Here is a 24,058-nt window from a genome sequence, read left to right on the forward strand (position 1 = left end):
GTAGCATTTGATACGGAATAAGTGGAGACGAGTATATTTACATGAAATATACCAGCGACAAACAGGTCTCAAAGTGTCAATATCTGGTGAAATGTTATTTATATTCACCTCACTCAGATTCTACTGCAGTAAACTCTCCAAAAGGCGTAAAAAAAACACTGCAAAAGCAATATTTAGCGGTCCTAAATAAATTGTGAAGTATGATATCTTATGGTAGTAGCATACATAATATGAAGAAACTGAAACCTTTCTGCCACGACACAACTGGGTGAACTAATTATGGAGCGAGTTTCATTATAGAATCCGGTTTTGTATCTCAGTTATATTGCTATTTATTTCGATTTCTATAGTTTTACTTTAATTTTTTAAGGTAGTTAAAATATGCCACCCCTGTATATATAGATTTAGACTGATACACACGCGCGCGCATTTTCGGTGCTATCATTCACATTTCACCAAGTTATAATATTTACGTTATTGTTCATACGAAATTATGAAAATCTATAACTACTTGGGTTAAATAAACCCAGAGAATGTAGCGGGTAGAATATCGGCTTAAAAAAATAAAAAATAAAAAACTTGGATAGAAAAAAAAAGTCAAATGTCACTTACAGCATACGAACCCACATCGGAGGAGATGACAGGTATCTTTCTCTTTTCTCTTTTACTTGTTTCAGCTATTTGACTGCGGCCATGCTGGAGCACCGCCTTTAATCGAGCAACTCGACCCCGGGACTTATTCTTTGTAAGCCCAGTACTTATTCTATTGCTCTCTTTTTGCCGAACTGCTAAGTGACGGGGACATAAACACACCAGCATCGGTTGTCAAGCGATGTTGGGAGGACAAACACAGATACACAAACACACACGCACACACACACACACACACACACATATATATATATATATACACATATATATATACACATATATACGACGGGCTTCTTTCAGTTTCCGTCTACCAAATCCACTCACAAGTTTTTGGTCGGCCCGAGGCTATAGTAGAAGACACTTGCTCAAGGTGCCACGCAGTGGGACTGAACCCGGAACCATGTGGTTGGTAAACAAGCTACTTACCACACACCCACTCCCGCGCCTAACAAAGCAGCACTTCGAATTTCCCCCTCCATTTTAACATTGTCCTTACCAGCGAGATTTCTAAGATGTTTACATTACAAGAATTTAGAAAGTTCGATAGACTTGCAGTAACTTATGTTTATCGTCTGGAGCTCGACGGATATAAAGTCGGGAATAATAGCATACCACGAGCATTCTTTACTTTCTTTCATCCGTTGTAGATAAAGCTGTAAGTATTAGCATGGGCAATATTGGGCTGCTAACCCAGTATTCTACATGCCATTACTTATAGATACATCAACTACAAATTCCAATTTATCTCAATAATTTCGAAATTTCTAAAGTCTTACGTTGTAAACACACCCATGCACAAACACACACACACACAAATATACACTCACATATGAGTGTGTGAGTGTATGTGCGTTGTGTGTGTGTGTATATTAGCGCAAGCATAGTCGTGCAGTTAACCGATTCACTTTTTAATTCCAATTAAATAATTCCGGTTTCAATCTAATTATATGTGAACGCATGCGTTCACGTGTATATATGTGTGTTAGCGTTTCCATCTGATCTAATAAATTTTTGCTCACAAAGGAATGGTTAAATCAAAGTCACAATAGAACACACTAGACCAAGACGCCGCTCACTTGCACAAGGCGGCGAGCTGGCAGAAACGTTTGCACGCCGGGCGATAAGCTTGGCGGTATTTCGCCTGCCGCTACGGTCTGAGTTCAAATTCCGCCGAGGTCGACTTTGCCTTTCATCCTTTCGGGGTCGATTAAATAAGTACCAGTTACGCACTGGGGTCGATATAATCGACGTAATCCGTTTGTCTGTCCTTGTTTGTCCTCTCTGTGTTTAGCCCCTTGTGGGCAATAAAGAAATAGGTATTTCGTCTGCCGTTACGTTCTGAGTTCAAGTTCCGCTGAGATCGACTTTGCCTTTCATCCTTTCGGGGTCGATTAAATAAGTACCAGTTACGCACTGGGGCCGATATAATCGACTTCATTCCTTTGTCTGTCCTTGTTTGTCCCCTCTATGTTTACCCCCTTGTGGACAAAAAGGAAATAAGATGCCTCTCACTGGTATCGAACCTTTCAGTGGAAACTACATCCCTGGAGAGTGTATGAGTATTATATAACCAAGAGATGATGTCATTTAGATTACGTGCATCTAAAACCAGTCGCGGTACCGCTATAAGTTCGTTGACATAATAGTCACTATCTAAACTAAATTATTCGGTGGAGTGACTGTAGTAATTAGAAATTTACCTGCCACACAATAGAACCATATGACCGAATGAATTCAATAAAAGAATATATTAACACGATTAACGTATTCTATTGTATTTTAAAACTACATTCAGCCATTAACAGTTCGATTATTTGTGTGTGTGCGTTTGAGTGTACAGTGATTATATATATATATATATATATATATATATAATATATATATATATATATATACGCACAGACACATACACACACAACTATATATATATATATATATATATATATATATATATATATATATATATATATATATATATATATGCAATGATTCACATTTATACATGCATACATGTAGCTATCTATCTATTTATCTGTGTTCTCCTTGCTCCTTCCGCTATCCAACCAAATGTGTGTAGTGCTAATTTCCTGCCTTTGTTCTCTCACTCGTATTTTTAAATACAATAATTAAAAAAAAATGGCTGACTGTGTGTTAAGAACGTTGCTTCCCAACCACATGGTTCTGAGTTCAGTCCCACCGCGCGGCATTCTGGGCCAGTGTCTTCTACAACCTCGGGTCGACCAAATCCTTTTGAGTGGATTTGGTAGACGGAAAGTGAAAGAAGCCCGTCGTATATATATATATATATATACTCTTTATCTTTTATTAAACTTTTAATACTTTTGATATATATAAAAATAAATTAATTAATTAATTAATTAATTAATAAAATAATATATAAATATAAAAATATACATACATACATACATACATATATATATATTTGTATATATATATAAAATTTATAAGTTTAAATTATTTAAATAATTTTTTAATTTTAACTTTTATATTTTTAAATTAATTTTATGTATTGGCTTATGTTTTTCACTGTTTGATTTGCCTAATAGTGGTTTTATCTCTAATTTAATATAATATAATATATTTATACTATAAAATTGGATTTAATCCTAAATCTAATTTTTCCCTGTAAGTTTGGATTTATTCCCTAATATTATTACATATATATATATATATATATATATATATATATATATATATATATATATATGCCTATTATTTATATATATATATCCCTTATTTATGCAGAATGGAATCTTATATATATACCATTCTGCCTAAATAATGGATCCACAAATACAATATCCTTGCATATCTCACATCTATATTCATTCCTCCACCTCACTCTCTGTTTCGTATCTTATCTAAATTAACTATTACTTAACCATCTTCTCACTCCGTTTCCGATGAAGGGATATAATGAATATCCTAGAAACAGCTGTAAGACATATTTATAAATGTTCTAAAATCTACACAGCGTCGGTTTTTTTTATCTCATTACGGAAAAAAATTTATATACACACGCTGATATATGACCTAAGTTGGACCCCTTATTCGCATAACCACCGAATCTGAAAATTAACTATGGCCTATTCATAGCACTTATTCAGCATTACCTGACACATTTGGTTCTCATTGACACCATCAACTCATAACCACCATATATATATTATATATATATATATTATATATATATATATATTCTTTATATATACAGGCGCAGGAGTGGCCATGTGATAAGTAGCTTGCTTCCCAGCCACATGGTCCCGGGTTCAGACCTACGGCTTGGCACCTTGGGCAAGGCAGAGATGTATATCGATATACGCAAACATACATTTACTTATAAGTTTGTGTATGTATGCATTATTATATAGGGATGCGTACTTGTGTATTTTAAACCCGTACGCAAGCATGCAAATATATATATATATATATATATATATATATATGTGTGTGTATTTATATATACATGCATACACGCACTTGCATATACACGTATATGTGTGGGATATGTGTTGTGTGGTTATTTAGGTTGTATTTAGATCTGTAGATTTGAAGGTATGGAAAAAGACGTGGTTGCATGTACCTAGGGTGTCATAATAAATTCAGGTCTTCCATGCTTTTAAAGCTATCCTACACCACCCCACCCAACTTTGAGTCTATCATAATAGCCTCTGATAAACGAAAACTTTCTCTCACTTATCAAAACTTGTATTTATTTATTTCTTGTCAACAAGGGTCCAAACATAGAGGGGACAAATAAGGACAGACAATGTAACTGGTACTAAGTATATATTGGTACTAAGTATATAATCTTTTTAAAATGCATTATTACATTTAGGGCAATTACTATAAGTAAAGCCACAAGCTAAAGTCAAACTACTTCTTCAAAATATGCACACGCGCTAAAGTCGAGGAAATGAACAACGAAGGAGTGGAGAGTGTGGTAGATCACTGACCATGAAATCGTTTCGAGATGCAATTGACCCTTCTTAAAAGAATGCTATTACTTTGTTCATTTCCTCGACTTCGGTGCGTATATTTTGAGGAAGTTGTTTGACTTTAGCGTCCCTTTTCAGAATGTGGTTTACTTATAGTAACAGCCTTTAATTCAATATATATATATATATATATATGTCACATGATCATGTGACCGACCAGACCATCAGATGTTGTTACACATCGCTGGTCACAATGCGTTCGCATTGTTTTAGCCTTCGAATGACGCCACCCCGCTGGCTAAGCGAGCAGGACAACAAAAGAGTGGTGAAAGAGTACACCAGGGATCACCACCCCCTGCCGGAGCCTCGTGGAGCTTTTAGGTGTTTTCGCTCAATAAACACACACAACGCCCGGTCTGGGAATCGAAACCGCGATCTTGCGACCGCGAGTCCGCTGCCCTAAGCACTAGGCCATTGCGCCTCCACACACACACACACACACACACACACACATATATATATATATATATATATATGTGTGTGTGTGTGTGTGTGTGTGTGTGTGTGTGTGTTGTGTGTGTGTGTGTATGTGTGTGTATGTGTGTATGTGTGTGTGTGTGTGTATATATATTATGTATTATGTATTATATATTATATATTGTATGCATGTCCAGATGTAAATCTTTATGTTTATATACATGTGTGTGTTCCTGTTCGCTCTTTATTGCATATTCGTATATATTAATATACGAGTTTAAACAAGGATTAACGTACCGATACAAAGAATATATAAATGAGAAACAAGGAGACTATGACAAACACCCAGGGAAAACTGATTCAGTTCCCTCTTCCCCTTCCCTCTTCAAAAGGCTGCCAAACTAAATCACTTACTTAGAAATCATCCTCAACATCAGACCCTCTCCCAGTCTGGAAAGTTTATATTATCACACGTTTATATTATAATGCCATTTTGAAACTGTTTTGAATTTTAGTACTTGATAACATTATGTCTCAGCTGTGTTTCTGAGCTTACAATGTCTTTATGTTATTATATAATGTTAAGCAAATCGACACGTCATTCAATTCCCACAAATCATTTTAAAGCTATGTGTTGTTTACATTTATAATCTGTAAGTTTGAGAAATAATTTCGATTTAATGTTGATAAACAAACGTTGAACGGTGAGTACATAATGTTTAAGTTAATGAACAACATGAAATGAAGAAATACAAAGAGTTCTCATATGTGGAGAACACAAATATACGTAGTTTAATGATTGAACCAAAAGTGTCGACTAGAAGATATGGGTTTGCGTTCAGCCAATACACACACTTCTCGTTACTTCTCGAAATTGTACAATTTTATTGATACTTTTCATTATTACAGCCTACCCCACTACTGAGGCAACGAAGGAGGCTTAGAGTGCGTATTTACAAAACTAATGTGGAAGCGCAATGGCTCAGTGGTTAGGACAGCGGACTCGCGGTCGTAGGATCGCAGTTTCGATTCCCAGACCTGGCGTTGTGTCAACTGAGCGAAAACACCTAAAGCTCCATAAGGCTCCGGCGGGGAGGGGGTGGCAAACCCTGCTGCATTCTTTCACCAAAACTTTCTCTCACTCTTTCTCCTGTTTCTGCTGCACCTGAATTTTAAAGGGCCAGCCTTGTCACACCCTACGTCAAGCTGAATCTCCCCGAGAACTACGTTAAGGGTACACGTGTCTGTGGAGTGCTCAGCCACTTGCACGTTAATTTCACGAGCAGACTGTTCTGTTGATCCGATCAACTGGAACCTTGTTCGTCTTAACCGACGGAGTACCACAAAAAGTATAATCTAAACCTAGATGATTGTCAAACACCATGCCGCTATCGCCTCAGTTGTTCCCATTAAAATATTCTATTTAATGGGAACAAACTGTTCCCATTAAAAAAAAAGGTGTTGTCGCTGCTGTTTTTGTTTTCGTCGCACCCGTATCATTCTTAACTGCGTGAACCAATAGTCAAAGATGGACAAATCATGATCGCAGCATCTCTTTTAATGAATGACAAATGTTCCCAGGATTTTATTAGCTTGGACATGGAAGCTTCGGTCCCTTTTATTGAAAGTTGCATGTATGATCTGAGAAAGATTTGGCTGTTATTTCTTGCAGGTTGAGCGATCTCAAGGCACCAGTAAGTTATAAAAGTCGTAAACACTATAGTTTATATTTCATCTGCCAATACCACCCACTTCTGTTGTTCATGTTTCTAAAACCTCTTATGTGTATAAGGTGTTATCACAATAAAATATACGTTACTTACAGCCTGAAGTTATTAAGTTAACGGTAACCAAGCGAAAAACAGAATCTCTTTCGTGGAAACGAAATTATGCTGCAACACGGAATTATCAATTTGTTACGGCTTCAAAAGAATTAATTCCTATATGTTAAATATATGTTACCTTTATCTGATATTATAGGATATAATTATGGAGTGCTATCAGATATATAGAGATGTGGCAGATTATATGTAATGTTATTTTATAATATGTGCTTTTAGGATATATAATACATACGAGGAGTCGATATTAAAGTGTGCTGTGCGCTATGTTATTAGGGTTACAGAATAACAAGTATAGTGATGAACATCGCAGCGGAGGTGGTGTGTTTATTGCAATCAGAATTCTTATGCAAGTTCGCATCCGACATATAGTAGCTCTATTTACAGTTATATCACTAAAAATTTTGGAAAAGAAGAAATAAATGCTGCAAAACTTCTCTCTTTTTTCTGCCCCAAAAGCCAGCATTGGTTTCAAATTTTGGCACCAAGACCAGCAATATCAGATGAGGGGGTAAGTATATGACATCGCCCCCCCCCCAGTATTCAGTTGGTACTTATTTAATCGATCCCGAAAGAATGAGAGGCTAAGTCGACCTTAGTAGAATTTGAGCTTAGAACGCAAAGACGGACGAAATGTGAAGCATTTTGCCCGGCTCGGTAACGATTCTGCTGGCACACAGCCTAAAATGATTTACTACTGATAGAGAACATAGCTAACATCACCACCCCAAGAAGTCAAAAAGTCAATCAGCCATTTATAAATAATTTGCCTTTCTAATGAAATCAATGAAGATCATCTCCAGATTGTGGGTGAGATTCCCTCCCCACAGGCCAATAAAGAGGATTTACTATTTATGAGTAATTTTTCTACTCTATAATGTTGCTAAGAATCCTTTTCTTATGGTATGCAACTTTACTTTCCCACGAGGTGCGAAATAATGTCTTACCGACATTGAGTAACCGTTTCACACCTGAAGTCAGAAATGATTATCTTACCTTGCATCCCTCCTTCCCCAACTAACTATCTCCTATGGGCACTGTCATGATTTACGTCAGAAATTGAGAAGTTAAATCTAGCGAAACCTCTCTCTTTTCAGGTAGTTTGAACTATCGATGGTGAGTAACTTCTCCGCACGAGGGTGTCATTATCTAACTCTGGTGACAAAATCAGAATACAAATAATAATTTCAAGTTTTGGCTCAAGGCCAGCAATTTCGGAGGAGGAGATGATCGATTATATCGGTCACAGTGGGTGACTGGTATTTATCTTATCGACCCCTGAGAAGATGAAAGGCTCAGGTGAAATATACAAAAATTGAAAACAAAAGAATTTTTAGTTTCATTATCATACACTGATTTAAGGCAGCGAAATCACAGAATCGTTAACACGCTGGGCGAAATGCTTAGTGGTATTTTGTCTCACTTTACAATCTGAGTTCAAATTCCGCCGAGGTCGACTTTCCATTCATCCTTTCGGAGTCGATAAATTAAGTACCAGTTGCGTACTGGGGTCGATCTAATCGACTGCCCCCTCCCCCAAAATTTCAAGCCTTGGGCCCGGAGTAGAAAAGAATCGTTAGTGCGCCGGGCGTAATGCTTAGCTGTATTTTGTCCGTCTTTACGAGCTGAGTTCAAATTCCGTCGAGTTCAACTTTACTTTTTATCCAATTAGGGTCGGTAATCGATTAGTCCCCTCCCACAAAAATTTCAGGCCTGGTGCCTATAGTTGAAAGGATTATTATACACTGAATTAAGTCAACGTGATGGCAGAATTATTAGTACGCTTCAAGGCGGCGAGCAGGCAGAAACGTTAGCACGCCGGGCGAAATGCGTAGCCGTATTTCATCTGCCGTTAGGTTCTGAGTTCAAATTCCGCCGAGGTAGACTTTGCCTTTCATCCTTTCGGGGTTGATAAGTACCAGTTACGCATTGGGGTTGATGTAATCGACTTAATCCCTTTGTCTTTGTTTGTCCTCTCTGTGCTTAGACCCTTGTGGGTAGTAAAGAAATAGGTATTTCGTCTGTCATTACGTTCTGCGTTCAAATTTCGCCGAGGTCGACTTTGCCTTTTATCCTTTCGTGATCGAAAAATTAAGTACCAGTTGCGTACTGGTGTAGATCTAATCGACAGGCTCCCTCCCCCTAAATTTCGAGCCTTGTGCCTAGAATAGAAAAGAATTGTTTGCAGGCTGAGAAAAATGTTTAGAGCCATTTCGTTCGTCTTTACGTCCCGATTTCAAATTCTGCTGAATTTGACTTCGTCTTCATGTCGGGATTCATAAAATAAGTACCAGTTGAATACAAGGGTTCATGTAATTTACTTATCCCCCACCAAAAAAAAAAAAAAAATTACAGGTGTACCATTATTATACAATGACTGAAGGCAGCTTGAATTGGTAGAGCGTCGGGAAAATGCCAAGTGACACTTCTTCCGGCCATTTACATTCTGAGTTTAAATCCCGCCAAGGTCAACTTTGCATTTAATTTTTTCCATGTACCACTAAATTCTTGGGATTGATAGAATTGACTAAAACCACACCTCGAAATTATTGATCTTGTGCCAAAACCAGAAGGTATTATGATGCTGACCTGGCAGAAGCGTTAACACGCCGGTCCAAATGCCTAGCGGTATTTCATCTGCGTTGTCAGTTCAAATTCCGTCGAGGTCGACTTTGCCTTTCATCCTTTCGGGGTCGATAAATTTAGTACCAGTTACGCACTGGGGTCGATGTAATCGACTTAATACCTATGCCTGTCCTTGTTTGTCCCCTCTGTGTTTAGCCCCTTGTGGATAATAAAGAAATAGGTATTATGATGCTCTGATTTAGAACGGGGGATTGGTACAATCATTAAAGCATTGGAAGAATCCAATCTGGTATTTCATCTGGGTATTTAAGCTCTAATTTCAAACAGCACCGAGGTCCGCTTTGGTTTCATCCTTTTTGGAGGAATAAAATGAGATGCCTGTCAAGGTGTTGAATAGATAACGTCTGCTATTCCTTTCGCCCAAATTTCTTACCTCGTAGCTGAATTAGAAATAATTATCATACAGTGGTATATTTCTTGGTCTATTTAGTGTATAACTAGAATGCCTATCGCATCGGTCACGTCCTCAGAACTGCAAACTGATTTTGACCATGAAGAAGACTTGTCTCATTCTGCTGTCCATGCTTGGAATATCTTCGGATTTTTTTTTTATCTGCGACGTTGCTTGCCCTTTCAGCTTCAACTGCACAATATATAAATAAACTAACCAAAACAGTCAACTCGTGATCACCATATAAATTCTCTCACTAAACCAAGTCAGGCGTAGGAGTGGCTGTGTGGTAAGTAGCTTGCTTACCAGCCACATGGTTCCGGGTCCAGTTCCACTGCGAGGCACCATGGACAAGTGTCTTCTACTATAATCTCGAGCCGACCAAAGCCTTCTGAGTGGATTTGGTAGACGGAAATTGAAAGAGGCCCGTCGTATATATGTATCTATATGTATGTGTGTGCAAATGTTTGTGTGTCTGTGTTTGTCCCTCCCAACATCGCTTGACAACCGATGCTGGTGTGTCTACGTCCCCGTAACTTAGCAGTTCGGCAAAAGAGACTGATAGAATAAGTACTAGGCTTTCAAAGAATAAGTCCTGGAGTCGATTTGCTGGACTACAGGCAGTGCTCCAGTGTGGCCACAGTCAAATGACTGAAACAAGTAAAAGAGTCATGTATTGGTTTCAAATATTAGTACGAAGCCAGAAGTTTTTTTGAGTGGGAAGGACAGCGTAAATTGATTACAGTGATCCCGTTGTTCCTCTGGGGCCTATTTTATCGATCCCGAATGTCGAAGTATACCATAGCGGCATTTGAATCCAGAGCGTAATGTCGGCAGAATTGTTGCTAAGAATTTTGTCTGGCGCGGTAACGATTCTGTCAGGCCGCCATCTTGAACTAATTCAAAGAACAATTAAGTAGTGAAAACTGAGCATTAAAATTAACTTTCATGGTCGTTAAGACTTAATGTCCTTCCTTAATTAAAGCCTTTCATAAGGAGTTAGTATCCTTGTTAGATCTACTGAGGAGGTTATCATCTCAGCATGTACCCTGATTCTGTAATAGCCTTATTGTCCAGTATTATTATGACTTTGTTCTACAAATGTTAATGACTTCTGTTTTCAGTGCAAGTGTGTGTTTGAAATTTATTGTTCGATTTGTCTGGACATACGAAAGAGCAAATTATTTGTAGTAGTATTCTGTCATTCACGCTTTTGTATTTTTTCCCGGCTCTTCCTTACGCATGTGGTCAATCTAATTCCCAACCCCTGGATACTAGAAGGTAAAATTTAATATCACATTAGCGTTAAAGCTCAACGTTGGAGACACTTATCTAAATTTCTCAGATTCAATTACCCGACCTCTGTTGAGAAAGTACGGTCTATTTTTCCGGATAAAATAATACAATTAAAAGATAAATTATTTATCCTTCATATCTTGAGTAGGTCGAATGCCATGATATTTTTGCTTAATTGGGGAAGGGTTGATTCGTCTCTCCTCGGTCCTTTGATTATTAAAATTTGTAATTATATCTATTATCTATAATGTAATTATTGCAGTGAAATTAAAATATGTTATACCCTACAGACACATCATGAATAGGATACTCACGGTGGAGCTCGAGTGTTAAGCTTTTGATATGTTGCATCTAAGACAACATTTTCCAAAATTTCTTTTCATTTAGAGACAGTAGACTTGAGTAAGATTTGGCTACTAAACTAGTCGTGTTATTGTTTGGCTACTGTTATTGTTATATTTGGCTACTAATCTGGCTACTTATTTAATCGATCCCGAAAGATGAAAGGCTAAGTCGACCTTAGTAGAATTTGAGCTTAGAACGCAAAGACGCACGAAATGTGAAGCATTTTGCCCGGACCGGCTCGGTAACGATTCTGCTGACACATCGCCTAAAATGATTTATTACTGATAGAGAACATAGCTAACATCACCACCCCAAGAAGTCAAAAAGTCAATCAGCCATTTATAGATAATTTGCCTTTCTAATGAAATCAATGAAGATCATCTCCAGATTGTGGGTAAGATTCCCTCCCCACAGGCCAATAAAGAGGATTTACTATTTATGAGTAATTTTTCTACGTTAATCGCATTGGTTAAAATAAATTGTGGTATTAGTATAACTGGTGAAGTGATGTTGATGATTACTTTAGATTTGTCATTTTAGTCGTTGAGTTCACGTCAAACATAATGCAGTAGATATTTGTTCAATAGTGTTCCGAGTATGACAACTTGGTCTTTTTCCGTTTATTAGGAGGAGTGTATCTAGTGTATCTCGTGACTACTTTTAGGGACACTGTATATAACGGAAGTGCCTATCCGATTCAGAAGACAAGTATGATTATCCGTGTTGGATTCTCTCGCTACAAATTGCAGTAAAATATTTAGTTTACAGCCCTGCTGTCCCTAAAATGTAAGGAGCAACTCACTAGTCTATATCGTTTTAGATATACAAATAAGATGGTTATGAGTAGGCAGAATGACAGGTGAGCATTATTCTGATTATTATTCTACCTTTTCTGTGCTGACTTGCGGCTAACGAACAACAATAACAAAAACAAAAAAACAAAAGCAATCCATAATGTGAACCAATATTACGTGTTAGACCCTCTGTTGAAAAAATAAATAACAAATATTTTCAGATGTATTCGGACAGGAAATATGGTGTTCTGTGGCCTCTTCAATTTGAACACCATTCAAAAAAAATCAATAGGAAAAGGTGGAGCTAGAGCTATAAAAGCAAATGCTGTAAATAATTTCGTGCGACTATTTTGCATCACTTCTAGTTTGTATTCCTGTTTAGTTTTATTTCAGAAGCTGGAAATCTAATTTAATATCTCATTTAACACTTTCTTTGTTCCGTTTTTACACTCACAGAAGCCATAATTAAATGGCGGAGCGAATTATTTAACTTTATCACATTTGGCATGTCCCTTACGTCGACAAATATCGTACACATACATACATACATGCATACATACACACACACACACACACACACACACACACATACACACACACACATGCAAACATGTACACGCATGCTCACGTATACGCGTATACATAGAGGTACGCACACACGGCATATATAAACGTACATATATACATACATACAAACGCATATATGCATACGTATTTATATTACACACACACATACACGCATATATATATATATATACATATATATATATATATCTGTGTGTGTGTGTGTGTGTGTGTGTGTGTATGTGTGTGTGTGTGTGATTTACGACAACTTTATATCCACTGAAATAAATTATATTTATCAGTGAATGTAAATAAAAAGTAATTCATTTTGATTTTTAAATTAAATCGTATTTTTGTGTCTTTCCGTTTTCGTTCCTAATTCTAATGCTTTTATTTATATTCTGCTTTCATAATATTTTTTTCATTCACTTCCAGACGAATGTTGATCCTATCGCTCTGAGACTATGAACTAATTTGAAAAGTATTCACGCCATGACTATCCTGTCTCATTTTTCAGGATTGTATTTCTCAGAAATTTTTTTCATTATATCGAACTATACCTCGTTCTCTTTCGCTTTCCCTCCCCCTCTCTCTCTCACACACACTTTCTTTCCTCCTTATCTCTCTCATTCTCTATCTCTTTTTCGCTCTCATTTTCTTTCTCGTCCGCCTTCGCTCTCTCTGTGTATGAAAATAGATAGATAGGTAGATAAATTGATAGATACATACATACATACATACATACATACATACATACATATATACATACATACATACATACACACATACATGCATACATATGCGTATACGTCATACATTCATGCACACACATATACACACGTAGAGTTCTCTTTATATCGGACTCCGTTAAGTTGGACATCGGATAAACAGGACAAAAAAAATGACTGTTTTCACATCTGCCGCCGACTTTGAACATCAGTGCTGTAACGGCGCATATTCTGACTGTGCTATGTTAATGCCTTATTCCTACCAAATGGAATCAATTCATCAAAAATGTTAAATCAGTCAATAATATAATGTTGGACGGAAAGGGGCAAATCATTTTTCTGCTTTCTGAGATGAAATATTCTGAGAGTTGATTTAAAACACCTCACACCTAGTTCTACTCTAGCATTGTACTGGATGGAATATATGACAATACAACAGGGCATTTCACCAGTAGAGATCTTATTCAGTTTAGTACATATTTCTTCAGAAGTATACCCTTTCTAACTGATTTCCCATCACTAACATTTAAAACCCTGTTCTATGAATTCATTCATGTTTCCTCTATTTGCTATTTTTTAGTTGTATTCAACCTGTTACGGGTATATGACTTACTTTCTTCAATTCCAACCTCTCCAACAAACATTGCTTTTTTCTGGAAAATTGCATATATAAAAATCATTGAAAGGCGCAGGAGTGGCTGTATAGTAAGTGGCTTTCTTCCCAACCATATGGTTCCGGGTTCAGTCCCGCTGCCTGGCACATTGAGCAAGTGTATTCTACTATAGCCTCGGGCCGACCAAAGTGGATTGTGAATGGATTTAGTAGACGGAAATTGAAAGAAGCCCGTAGTATATGTATGTGTGTGCGTGTGTGTGTGTGTGTGTCTTTGTGTTTGTATGTCTCCCCACCATCGCTTGACAACCGGTGTTGGTGTGTTCATGTCCCTGTAACCTAACAGTTCGGCATCAGAGTCCAATGGAGTAAGTACTAGGCTTACAAAGAATAAGTCCTGGAGTCGATTTGTTCGACTAAAGGCAGTGCTCCAGTATGTCCGCAATCAAGTGACTGAAACAAGTAAAGGAATAAAAGAATAAAAGAATTACTGAAGTATATTTTCTTTATAATAATTCTGCTCCTTTAGTATCTTTCTATAATCTCACTGTAATTTGTTTTCAGGGGTGGCTGTGTGGTAAGTAGGTTGCTTACGAACCACATAGTTCCGGGTTCAGTCCCACTGCGTGGCACCTTGAGCAAGTGTCTTCTACTGTAGCATCGAGTCGACCAAAGCCTTATGAGTGGATTTGGTAGACGGAAACAGAAAGAAGCCCGTCGTATATATGTATATATATATATATATATATATATATATAATATATATATATATATATATATATATATATATATATATATACGTTTATGTTTGTGTGTCTGTGTTTGTCACCCCAACATCGATTGACAACTTACGCTAGTGTGTTTACGTCCCCGTAACTTAGCGGTTCGGCAAAAGATAGAATAAGTACTAGGCTTACAAAGAATATGTCCTGGGGTCGATTTGCGCGACTAAAGGCGGTGCTCCAGCAAGGCCACAGTCAAATGACTGAAACAAGTAAAAGAGTAAGAGAGTAAAGAGTAAAATTCCAGTAATACACATTCTGCTGACAGGAATCAGATAGTTCAAAACAATTCCAGGTTCGGTTGTATGTTTTCCTTTCCTTTTTGATAATTCTGTCTCTGTCAGTTTGTTCTTCGGGGTCGCACAGAACATATTGTGAAAATAACTATCAAACGCAACAGGGCTAAATGTGTGCTATGCAGCTATTTTCTTTACTATTTCGGTTGTTACGCATTTTCATCAATATGATTTCTAGCATGGTGTCGTGGCAGAGTAATAATTTAATGCAGCATAGGATCATAATTATCGCCAAAAATATTGGAATTTTATAAGGCATTTAGAATTTAGCGCTCCGGTAGCGAATATTTGTGGAGATTATGGAGTTAAAATTCAAACTGTTTCGGATATACTCAAGGCGGAGAAGACACAGAATGCATATTAACATATCGCTGGAAATACTAAATCATCATCTGCTGGTGCAAAGAAACGTATGAGAGATTCAAAATATCCAAGTTATGAAGTTATTTATCCGTTAATTGACAGGTGATAACAACGTCCGTGTTAGAGAAATTCAAGCTGCTATTCTGGCTAAGTATGGGAGCATCATGAATCTTGAAGCAAGTAAAAGGTCACTAAAATCGCTGTGGAATGATTAATAAAATTACCCATAGCCACTCACTTTATGCAGGAAGAGGTGAAATGACATAAACCTAATTTCCAAAACTATATCTTTATATATAAAAGTGAGGTTGTGTGCTGTCTGTCTCCTACGATTTAGATTCCTAATTACTCCCACATTTTGCGGTACAGTTTAACCAAAACCAATCAATAGTCGTGATTCATATCGAGTCCTTCTGGGTATTAGCGCGCGTCTACGATGAGGCTACGATTTTTAAAATTTTACCATCAATTTTCCCCATTTTTAATGCATTTTTGGCATATATAAGGGAAGTAACTCTCTAAAAATTTATTAAATCTCAGAACGTAAAAAGCTACAGTAACACCCCCCCCCTTTGTGGTTAGCCATATTGAGATGGCTATCATACTTTACATCTCTAAAAATGCTTAATTAGTTATTTCCCTTACAAACCCGAGCAACGCCGGGCGATACTGCTAGTTGGATATAAAGCCCTTTAATACAGGCGGTAACGTTCATGAATAGCCAAGTTTCTTAAGCACGAAGGATGCTTGCCTTATCATAAAATTACCAAACAACGTTTGTAGCGATTTAATATAAAAATGAAAATGAATTAGTTTATATTTACATTCACTGAGAAATATAATTTATTTTAGAGTATATAAAGTTGTCGGAAATCATTTATATATATATATATAACGGGAAGCTTTATGAAAATAGACAAACGACGAAGGCATGTTTACGGAAATAAACAAAAGACGAAGGCAGGTGGAATACAAACAAATAATTGTATTAGTATGGCGCTCAGGAAATATAAATGAAACAAGTCTTTAACGTTTCGAGCCTACGCTCTTCAACAGAAAGATACACAGAGAAAAAAAAACACAGAAAGGAGAGTAAAAATATGCGTGCAAAAGCTAGCGAATCAACATGGCGATCTGATTTCGGCCAGAAGTCAAAGATCAAACATGAGATGCAAGAGCGAAATTAGGGGAGATAATAGGGTTGAATGACCCCGCTCAAACATAATCAAATGTGAGGATAAAATTCTTTTCGAAAAAAAATATTTTCTCGAAAAAAATTTTATCAATGGCCAGCATATTAAAAAATACCTTTAACGGTTAAATTTATGAACAATTCATAAATGAGGGCAAAGGAAAAAAATTCTAATGCCAAATATCCTGAAAAATTGGACATATTGTCCATTAACCATATAATTTTTTCACAATACGCACGCTACTCGAAAAAAGGCTGACAGAAATTTCAAAAAAATTCCATTATTACCATATCGGACCGATTTCAGAGTTAGCTACTTAGAGCTCTCTCTTCGTCAGTGATACTTGTGGCAAAAGAAATAAATGAGTACTATATATATATATAATATATATATATATATATATACAAAATGGGAAAAGAACGCAAAACATTCAAATAGACGATACAAAAAAAACGGACGGGTCATTCGAAGCCTCTAATCTCCAGTCAAGAACCGAATTATCCTCGCAATTTCGGCTGATATATATATATATAATTGTGACGATGCTCCTTCTCGCTCAGGTTGTCATCAACGGGTCAGCAAAGATGAGAATATATGTTGTGTTGTTACGAACAAGTGTTACTGTCACAATACAGTTGTTACATTGAATTATAATACATAGAATTAATCCTGTGTAGTTTTCTGTCAACCCAGTTTCGCTCACAAGTTATTGGCTCACGCCATTCTATAGAAAATGATAGAATCTGAAACTTGGCTGCAAACGTTTCAATCATTCGGTTCTACTACCTCTACACACACATACGCACACGCACACACACATATACACAAACACACTCACACACACTCACATATGCTCATAGAAATATAAATGTAAGTATATATATATATATATATATATATATATATATTTATATATATATATATATTATATATATATATACATATATATATAATATATATATATATATACATATATATATATATATACATATATATATATATATACACATATATATATTTATATATATATATATATATATATATATATATATGTCTGCTTGCATGTGGCTGTTCGTGTCTTCTGTGCTGCAGCTGTCACCTATATTTGATTCCTATATTCTTTGATAGATCCTCACTGCTACCACCAACACCATCACCACCTGACTACTTACATCTCACATTTGTCTTCATCTTTAACTTCTTCTGAACATCGTTTTTACACATGCAGCTATTCTCTTGTGACTGCGAAATGTATTGCTTTCGAATATGTTTTACTTCCTAAAATATACCGAATAGACGCAACCACCATTGCCACTACAATCAACTACACCGACAAACCCTACAACGACGTTAGTGAAATCAACAAGAACAATAATTATAATCACTACTACTGCTACTGCCACCGCTACTGCTACTACTACTGCTAGTATCACTACTACTACCATTACTACTACTATTATACAGTAACTATATCACTCTTCTGAGCCTATTCAGAAACGGCCACCTTCACCACCAACTCTTACGCCAGTATGTCACACAATGAGGGAGCCTTTACAGGGCCGTTGGATATGCTAGAAATAGCAACTTTATAAGAATATACTTATTTAAATATATTTTATAATCCTGCCATACTTATCAAAGCAGTTTTGTCATATCAGGAAAATCTTGAATCTTAGATCTGCCGGATGAAGCCCCACTTATGAATAATTGAAGAACAATGAAGATGATATCCTTTTCTACTCTACGCAGAAGGCCCGACATTTTGGGGGAAGGCACCAGTCGATTAGATCGACTTCAGTACGCAACTGGTACTAAATTTATCGACCCCCGAAAGGATGAAAGGCAAAGTCGACCTCGGCGGAATTTGAACTTAGAAGTAGAGACAGACGAAATACCTATTTCTTTACTACCATCAAGGGGCTAAACACAGAGAGGGCAAACAAGGACAGACAAACAGATTAAGTCGATTACATCGACCTCAGTGCGTAACTGGTACTTATTTAATCGACCCCGAAAGGATGAAAGGCAAAGTCGTCCTCGGCGGAATTTGAACTCAGAACGTAACGGCAGACGAAATACGGCTACGCATTTCGCGCGGCGAGCAAAGGTCTCTGCCAGCTCGCCGCCTTACAAGGAAGCTAATATCGACTAGCAAAAGTTAATAACAATTAATGCAACCACCAATACGGAGGAAATAATACAACATAGTTTATCCCTATTGGGTTGACAGGAGTGCATCACATACTTGGACCACGATACACCAAGTACACAAAATTAAGATGCTTTAAAATATAGAAACCATACAGACGATCCAAAAAGTATGTCGGATGTCTTTGTATGTTTGGGAATACCATGCTGCAGGAAGCTTCTTTGTACATTTTACTTCGGTATATGAATTGCTAATCGCTCACCTGACAAAAATTCTTTATGTTATGCCCTACCTTTGATTTTCAATCATAGCTTATCCTCGTGATTGCTTTGAAGAGTCTGATAAAGAGAGCAAAAGGTATTCAGAGAAGCTGATAATGGAAACTTATGTTTCTGGTAAAGAATAAAATGAACTGCAAAGAACATTAAATCTGTTAGCTCACTCCCAATCAGAATGAACGTATCGATGACAACTTCGAATCCAGTTCATTTATCAAGCAATGATGTAATCCATAGAGAAGTCTAATATGTTACATTTTGTCTTCCTTTTTCTTCCCCAGGACAATAAAATGCTTGAGCTATCGATGTATAACACGGAATAAATCACAAACTCCACAAATTTCCAAACCCTTGAACGCTGAATGGAACTGAATTGAGGTTCATTAGTGAATAGATTTCGGACAATTCGACCTGGGAAACAGAACTTAATTTCTGTACAAAGAAAAACTAAAAACTATATTATCACATTCACATCTCAATTATCGAAATACAATAATGAAATATATTGATACAAGAGCATCTCAAATCCCCATGGTATAAAAATATAATAAAAACCTCAATAATCCTATTTTTTCAAAGACAAAGCTGGAAAAAATGTTAAAATATAAATCATTGAAACTGTACTGGAGAACTTCTATGAAAAGATCAAGCGAAACCTCATGGTGGTAATCGAATAAAATCATATCCAAAGGCTTTATTCTCTATGCATATAAATCTCAACTCTTCAAATCAAATTCAGTGCGCGCCAATGTCAGGATGGTTGCACATAGACGATCGTTTGTGGATTTAATATCTGCTCAAACAGCAATACAAATATATCGATTCTGATCCGATGAAAGAGCAACATGTATATTTACCAGGCAAAAACTTCTCACAACAGTGTAACCCATAATGTATTTACAAAACAAGACATAACTAAATCACAAAGATATTTTCATGTAAACTTGACTGACTCCACTATGGTTCTAAATATGACCAATTCCGTTTTGTTAGTCCTTAAAATACCATACGAGTCCTATTTAGATGCTACATCTGTACAATTGGGCCACATGGAATAGTACTGATTCATTGGGAAGAAGTGTAATTTCTCTACTCAGTATTTCAAATAATGATCTAGCTTCGGGTGTCAATGGTGAAAATTAAAAAATTGACGGATCTGTGTCACGTTTCAAAAGTCTTGGAGAAGATTTCAACAGGCGATTTCATTTAACAAAAGGATTTTAAGAACACCATACATTATGTTTGTAAGAAGCAGATATAACTTGTACAACAATACTAAGAAATTCTGATGCATTTGTTATACGGAGCATTGTGAATATGGATTTCGCCAACACTTTTCACAAATCGACCATGAAATTTATGCATATGGCACTCAGCTTTCAAGAATGACCAAAGTCAAATGCTCGCGGCCAACGAAGACTTATCAGAAAATTCTGGGATAATAATTGGATTACCAAATTACCGCAATTCAATATGTTAAACCTCACGTTGTTCTTCATAATACTTTCAGACATATAGATAAAGACATACATTTGACCTCACTCGGCAACTATGCAGAAAAAAATCAATGTGAAGCAGACAGCAATACCTATGCACTCCAAGAATATTTCGCCTTACCTCAAACTGGGAAATAATTTAAAACTCTGAAAACGAATGTGAGTTCAGTTGAGTCACATCTGCAGAAGCATGCTTCTAAAATGATATTCACAGGTTGATAACTTCTCGTAGAAAGCTTAATTGCAACTTTCTATTTACTATTAAGAAATGCGTCAATATTTCGATACTGAGAATTAATTGTTACTTGCGATTTGGACGATTGCTTTCGTAATTGAAGAGACTAAAGTCGCTTAAATTACGAACTCTTTCAACAAAAACGTAACTGAAGGCAGACATCAATTTTCGGGAACATTTCTTTGCCTTTTACCACAACACTTTAGTATGGTAAAGAGAACGATATGCTATCATCTATATGTTAAATATTCCCTACAATCCTGTTCCAGAATTTTAAATATCATGTAACTGGTACTATCATGTCGCAAAATCCCCTTCTTTTACAAACTCTCGTAAAGAAAATCTTTACTTCAACAGTTTGATGTTTAAAGGCTCGGCTTTATACTGCTGATTCCCAAAAAATTTACAATGTTTGTCCCAGTTCCTGGGTCTTTTAAAAATTATCTAGCTATCAGTGGTAAGTAGCTTGCTTACAAACCACATGGCTCCGGGCTCAGTCCCACAGCGTGGCATCTTGAACAAGTGTCTTCTACTATAACTTCGGGTCGACCAAAGCCTTGTGAATGGATTTGGTAGGATTTGGTAGGATTTGGTAGGATTTGGTAGACGCCCGTCGTATATATATATATATATATGTATGTGTGTGTATATAAGTTTATGTGTCTGTGTTTGTCCCCCCAACATCGTTTGACAACCAATGCTGGTGTGTTTACGTCCCCGTTACTTAGCAGGTTCGGCAAAAGAGACCGAGAAAATAAGTACTAGGCTTAGAAGGAATAAGCCCTGGGGTCGATTTGCTCGACTAAAGGCGGTGCTCCAGCATGGCCACAGTCAAATGACTGAATCAAGTAAAGAGAATCTTTCTTTCAAACGTTCCAGGTCGGCCGTCTACAGAATGTTAAAACAAAAGTAGAGAAGTCTCCGACAACCCATTGATCAACCAACTAGAAATGACACATGCACAGAAATAGAATAACGACATTTTTAAGCCCAAGGTTATATGTAGACACGACATTAAGACGGAAAACATTCAGCGCTAAATCTTGATCCTAGCCTGGATAGCTAAAGCAGAATTATCACCACAACCACCACCACCAGCAACATCAAAAACAACAAATAAACAGCTACCAAAAGCGACCAAAACATAAATTATAACAACCCTTGTAACTACTACGGAAACATCAATGCTATAAGTATTTCGCATTTTCCATCTTTGTTAAAATCATGTCTTTACTGACAACCCAAAAAGTATTAGTAAATGCACTAAGTACCAGATAAACTAAGTAGTTGTAGTAGTAGTAGTAGTAGTAGTAGTAGTAGCAGTAGTAGTAGCAGTAGTAGTAGCAGTAGTAGTATAGTAGTAGTAGTAGTAGTAGTAGTAGTAACAGCAGTAGTAGCAGCAGCAACAGCAGCAGTAGCAGCAGCAACAGCAGTAGTAGTAGTAGTAGTAGTAGTAGTGATTTTTGTTGTAGAGGGGGAGGAGGAGAAAGAGGGGGAAGAAGGAGGAAGAGGAGGAAGAAGGAAGAAGGGTGGAAGAGGAGGAGGGGAAGAGGAGCAAGAGGAGGAAGGTGAGGAGAAAGAGTATAATGTTGCTCTAATAATGCCGCAATGAATAATAGGCCATTATATCCGTCCGTGCCATTCCCCAGACAGTCACCATCCTCATCCTCATCCTCATCATCATCATCATCATCACCACCACCACCAATACTACCATATATTGACTGCCCTCAGCAGGTTATACACCATGGATTTTGATTTCCATCTGTGTCTTTCTAATACTGTCGTTATAATATTTTTCTATTTAAGTCTTTTTATCTTTTCCATCCACGTATTCCTGTTTATATATTATATATATATATATATTATATATATATATATATATTTATTTATTTATTATTTATTTATTATTTATTTATTTATTTATTTCATCTTCTCTTCCCAATCATTTTAACTTCTATTAGTAGTCTCTGTAATCCATTATTGCTAATTGAAGGTCCAATATATTTTAGTTTTTACTTTTTGATGTCACCTAATAAAATTCCTTTAGGTTTTACCATTTTTCAGCATTTCATTATTGGTTTAATGTTCTGTCATGCTATTCTCAAAAGTCTCCCATATGCCCAAACCAATGGCCTAGATACTGGCTTGATAATGCCCATATTTCAATTCCACGTGGTACAGCGGATCATACGCAACATTTTAATGCTTTTTTTTTTTTACAAAATTAAAGTTATTTCAAAAACTGCACAAAATAAAGTCTTTAAATTCTTGGGGGTCAGGGAGAGTGAAAGATGTCAAAATGGAAGTCTGTTAATGACCCTTGCATGCCAACACGATGCCATTACATAAGTATGCGTCAATATAGGGGAGGGCATATGTGATTGTGTAAGTATACGCTAATACTCTTTTACTTGTGTCAGTCATTTGACTGCGGCCATGCTGGTGCACCGCGTTTAGTCGAGCAAATCGCCCCCAGGACTTATTCTATCGATCGCTTTTGCAGAACCGCTAAGTTACGGGGACGTAAACACACCAGCATCGCTTGTCAAGCGATGTGGGGGGGACAAACACAGACACACAAACATATACACACATACATACATATATATATATATATATATATATATATATATATAATATATATATATATATATATATATATATATATATATATTATATATATATATATTATATATATATATATTATATATATATATATATATATATAGTTAATCCAAACATGAAAGCACATACGGAAAAAGGGAAGACAGGAAAAAATCGTCAACGGTACACATGCGGTCACATTTTGAAAGTGACCGCATGTGACATATATATATATATATTATATATATATATATTCCTATATACGACGGGCGTCTTTCACTTTCCGTCTACCAAATCCACTCACAAGGCTTTGGTCGGCCCGAGCCTATAGTAGAAGACGCTTGCCCAAGGTGC

The sequence above is a fragment of the Octopus sinensis genome, linkage group LG9, assembly GCF_006345805.1.
Source record: "Octopus sinensis linkage group LG9, ASM634580v1, whole genome shotgun sequence".
Classification (NCBI taxonomy): domain Eukaryota; kingdom Metazoa; phylum Mollusca; class Cephalopoda; order Octopoda; family Octopodidae; genus Octopus; species Octopus sinensis.